At 50.6% G+C, this 5049-nt stretch overlaps 1 long non-coding RNA gene across 1 annotated transcript; it reads left to right on the plus strand.

Annotated features, from left to right (window-relative positions):
* Positions 1–253: 253 nt before the first annotated feature.
* LOC125335943 lies at positions 254–4101 on the plus strand. Its single transcript, XR_007207594.1, has 3 exons — positions 254–447; positions 925–1002; positions 1371–4101. It is a non-coding gene; the product is annotated as an uncharacterized LOC125335943 (long non-coding RNA).
* The last annotated feature ends 948 nt before the right edge of the window (positions 4102–5049 follow it).

Below are 5049 nucleotides of genomic sequence, written 5' to 3' on the forward strand. Positions count from 1 at the left end.
GCTCAAGGTGGTACTGCGGCCAAGAAAGGCATGCATGCGCACTGACTTGGGCACATCGCCGGTGGCACCTGCTGGCCGAAAAGCAGTACTGCCGCTAGGAGAGCTGCGCATGCGCACTGATCAGCGGGGAAGCCCTTTGTCGTGTGGTCATTAAGGGAGAAATGGAAACAATGCTGAGCATGCGCGGTGTTGTGGGAAGGGAAGCGCAGGAGCAGTGCTGTGCCTGGTTACGTCATGTGGTGTTGAAGGGCGGGGCGGAGCCGGGCAGCGCTGCGCATGCGCACTGGCTTTACCCGCCCGGTGCTGCTGCTCCGTGGGTACCGTCCGGCGCTGCCCGGGAGCGGCTTGGAAGCGCCGGGTTCGGTTCCCGGCTGCGGCAGCGGCGGGCGAGGGTTGTGGTGACAATGGAGGAGGGCGGCTGTTGCTGTGGCTGCAGCGAGGCGGAAAGTGAGCGGAGAACGGCGACGCAGCGTGTGCCGGGAAAAGACCCGAGGGGGCGCGGCCCCGGAGCAGAGCCGGGCGGGAGCGGGCGGCGGGGACTGCGCGGGCTGAAGGCAGTCCCGGCGCGGGCGCGGAGCCGGGGAGGAGCTGCGGGGCTGGGGCCGGGGCTTGCGGGCGGCACGGCGGGACCTCCCTGCAGAGCCTTTCCTGGGAAACAAAACCTGGAGTTTGTCCCACCTCGGCCCCGTGGCAAGGGGCAGCGCAACCGAGGGGAGCAGCGCCTGAGCAGGGGCGGCAGTGTGCGGGCGCAGGGAAGACGCGGCTGGTGCTGGAGCGAGAACGTGCAGGTTTCTTACATTTAAATGAACGTGGAAAGCAGGGAGAGAGGTGGTATAGAAGCACCGGGTGCTCGGGCAGGTGAGACAGGACTCAGGGGAGGGACTCGCTTTCCTGAGCTCCTGAAGTTCCACTTGACTCTCTCAGGAGCACTCGTGAGAAGTTTCCCATTTGGAGTTGGAGTCCAAAAGGAAGGAACTTGAAACTGCTTCTTCTGATAAATCCGTAAGTATGGGAGGCCCTATGAAGCCCACTGGTGTAAGCAGCCAATAACTCCCACGAGTATTTTAACTACTAAAAATAGCAACTTTTATTTCTTCTGCACACAAACGACTTGGCTGTCCTGTGCAGGGTTCACTGAGGCTGTGAATTGCAATCCAGGGCATCTTCAGGCTCCTGGTGCTCGGGACTGTGGCGTTTGGTGTGCAGAAAACATCCCAGGCTGTCCAGCTTGGGTGTGGATGTGCATTTCCACAGTTCCTCAGAGTGGGAAAAGGCCAAGAGGGTGATGGGAAGGCCTTTCTTCCAGGCCTGGGCATCCTCAAGACACCTCAAGGATGTTTTTTAAATGTTTGTTGTCTTTTGTTTCACAGCGCAGGGCTGAGCTGGAGAACGGGTGGAGACAGTGGCAAGCGGGAGTCCCATGTTTACATCTGCCCTTGGATTCCAGTTTCTTCCAGTGGGTCTGTGCTGCCCGAAGTACAAAGGAAGGAGGTGTTGGAGTACCTGTTTGTTCACCTGTTGAGCTTGGAAGAGATGCTGAGTGTGAAATTCCAGGGGTGCCGGCTCCTTGCGAGCTGTTGGTTGCTCAGGAGATTGGGTCGGGGAAAGGGGGGGAGAGTCCGAGCACAGCACAGTGGTAGGAGCTGGGTTTGCATCTCAATCTAAGGCATCTCAAAGCCTGATAAGCTGGAAAGAAGACTTTGCTATGTTAATGCACAATTACATTTTTGTGCAATTTTTTGAAATTAGGGCTGGGATCAACCTGGGGAGGTTGTCTGGCCCAATTCCCTGTGCCCTGCTTTGCCATGAGGAATGGATGCCTGACCTCTTTGCAGAGAGCTGCTGCTGATAAAGATTTCTCAGTTTCTATAGTGAATTTATCCCAGTACTTTGCTGCTATAAAGAAGTCTCCTCTTGCTGCCATTTCCCCCTATTACATTTAAGATCAGCTCCAGCTGAGTTAGAATTTAATCCTGACCTTTTCCCCCCTTTTTTTTTCCAAGAGGCCTCAGCTATCTCGCTATTTCTTTCCTCTCTCACCCTGCAGGTCCTGTTTTTCAGACCTCGTTCTTTCCTTATAAAACCCTTGATAACCCATTCCCCACTTAAGGCTTTGTTGTATCCTTGTTTTGCTACCTTCTGGGTGCTGTGGATGAAGGTCTGGCTTTGAGGAGCACACCCTGCTCCCTTTGCTCAAGGGATTGCAGTTATTCCAATCTCCTGCTGCTGAGGGCTTCTTTAGGCTCTTGCTGAAATGAAAAATATCCAGGAAGCTTTTCCTTTTTTGAGATTAGACTGGTTTCTGCAAGTCCTTGAGATGTGACCATGATGGTTAAAAACCCACAGTGCAAATGAAGGTTTCCCCCTTCTTCCCCCCTGCCCCCTACCTGTTCCATGCTCGGTCCTCTCCCTGCACAGTTCATTACTTTGTAATCACAACTGCTAAGGAAACCTTTCTAATCTTGTCAATTGGCAGTGCAACTGCTTTTAAATTCTGTTTTAAAATAGGTTTTGAAGTCAGGCTCTGCCCTTGCTATTGATTTGAATTCTTGACTGAGTAAATTATTGGTGCTTAACAAGCCCTTTGTTGCTTTAAAGCCTTTCTCCAAGGGTCAGAGAATAACACTGACAGGGAGTGAAGGAGCGCTGCCCAGTAGTTGCTTAGAAACGGAGTGTGTTAAACCAGGTTTCTTTAAAAGCAGTTTTGAGTAAGTGAAATTCAGTCACTTGAATTACTTTGGGAAATGGTCCATTTAGGATAGATCCACACTGACAGAAGCTGTTTATCTGAGGTCAGTACATGCTTTGATCAGTGCAGGGCCTTCCCCTCAAGAAATGCATGAGCCAAGCCCAGCAAGGTAGAGGAAAAGACACAAGTTCAGCTTAGAGAGCTGCACAGGTGAAATCCCATGGATGTGCCTGGAGCATGGCCCTCCCCAGCAGCTTTTCTTACAGTTAAATTCTTAAAAAAGCTAAAAGCTGATGTTCAGTACTTTGGGATCTGGCTCAAAACTGTGGAGAGGATAAACTCCCTTACTGGAACTCAGGCGGTGGAGTGCTCACAAGCCAGCAGCCAGATTGCTTCTTGTTCAGCTTCAATTCAACGTTGGCTTTTTGTTGTTGTTTTGGTTGGTTGGCTGGTTTTAAAGTATTCTTAGAGATGCTACAAGTGGAAGAAGAGAACAGAAATAGAGTGGAGCACCACTGGCACAGTAACTGATATTTTACTGTTCCTCTTTTTCTTTTAAAAATATATGTAGATAACATGAACTTTTAAACTCTGTGATTTGGGAGAAACACTTTTTTCTCCCTCTCTTTGGAAGAGATATGCAAGTCCTGAGCCATTGGGCCAATGCTTGCTGCATTTTGTTTACGTTTTTACAATCAAACAAGGGGCTGATAAGATTGACAAGGAAGATACAACTCAGGAGCTCACTAGGCAGCAGCCTCCAAACTCTTTGGGTGATGCAGTAGGGTATGAAGACTGTTTTCCAGTGTGAGATTAATCCCTAATAACATGCTCACTGACATAAAAGTCACTTCTTATAAGCCACGTCTTATTCCCTGAAGTGCAGGAGCTGAGGTGTTTGACAAAGCCTTGGCAGAATGATGCAGTATATCCCTGTCAGTTTTCTCCTTCTCGTGCTAGCAAGAGCAATCCATCTTCTTTAAGGGTTTTGTTCCTTTGGGATTGTGTGTAGTTTAGAGGGAGAACAGTACCCAGAAGCATTAATTATTTAATCTGGACTGCTTTTTTCCTCGACGTGTGAGGTCTGAGTATTGTGCTGGGATGCAGGGCCAATAAAATTTCTGGGAGTCGGACTTGGAGCTTGAAAGTTTTAGAATTAACACTGGAGACTCAGCTCCCTCTATGGTCAGAAGAGGGGGAGACACCTTCCTTCAGGATGTCTCTCCAGGGAATGCTTTTGCAAAGTTTTCTCTCGTAATGGCTGAAGTCTTGCCTCTCCCTGAAATTGCGGTGTAGATCCCGCTGGAGGCAGTAAATCTCTCAAATGTATGAGCTTGGGCCTACACACCTGCTAAGGTGTGACTAGAGGTGTGAGAGCTTTTGCAAATGAATTTGGAATAATGAGAATCACAGAACCACTGAGGTTGGAAAAGCCCTCTAAGGTCATCGAGTCCAACGTGTGCCCAATCCCTACCTTGTCACCCAGCCCAGAGCACTGAGTGCCATGTCCAGGTGTTCCTCGGACACCTCCAGGAACGGGGACTCCAAACCTCCCTGGGCAGCCCCTGCCAAGGCCTGACCACCCTTTCCAGGAAGAAAGTCCTCTTGATGTCCAACCCTGGTGCGGCTTGAGGCCATTTCCTCTTGTCCTGTTCCTGGTTGCCTGGGAGAAGCAGCCAATCCTCACCTGGCTACACCCTCCTGTCAGAGAGTTGTAGAGAGCAAGGTCTTCTCTGGGCCTGTTCTTAGGACTGGTATGGAATCACTATTTTGCATTAAAGGACAATAAGCAGATGTTTTGAAAAAATACTTTGAAATGTTTTTGCATTGCCCTGGAAATCTGCCAAGAAATGGAGTTGCTTACCAGGTTAGGTGTTCTTGCCTGCAACTTCCCAGGGGCTGCTGGAGGTGGGATGAGGCTATTGCAGAGGAATTACAAGTACGTCGTTTCTCACTCAGGAGACTCTGGGTTTACTGTAGTTATGGGACTGGTTTTCCAGACTAGAGGAACCCCTTAAAGGACTGCAGAGGGAGGTGGAGATGGGATTTGGGGTTTGCATCCCCACCTCCTGAGCACACATGGGGTTAGATGCCCCTTGGCAGAGCTGTAAGGTGTAATGTGGGCAGCAGCTCCTCCTCTCTTTGGGGGTCTAAATTGAAACGCTCAGGAGCCAAAGCACCTCTGAGCTGCTCTGTTGTGAGCAGGAGAGGAAGGGACACCTCCAAAGGCCACATAGCTCACTCATAGTCAGAAAAATCCTACTGCTAAACCTGGAACCCCCCCAAGGACGCCCGGGACCCCCCGGGCCCCTCTGTGATCCTTGACAATGCACCCCCCCCATCATCAGACCATGCAGTGT

This window comes from Corvus hawaiiensis, chromosome 19 (genome assembly GCF_020740725.1).
Source record: "Corvus hawaiiensis isolate bCorHaw1 chromosome 19, bCorHaw1.pri.cur, whole genome shotgun sequence".
Lineage (NCBI taxonomy): Eukaryota > Metazoa > Chordata > Aves > Passeriformes > Corvidae > Corvus > Corvus hawaiiensis.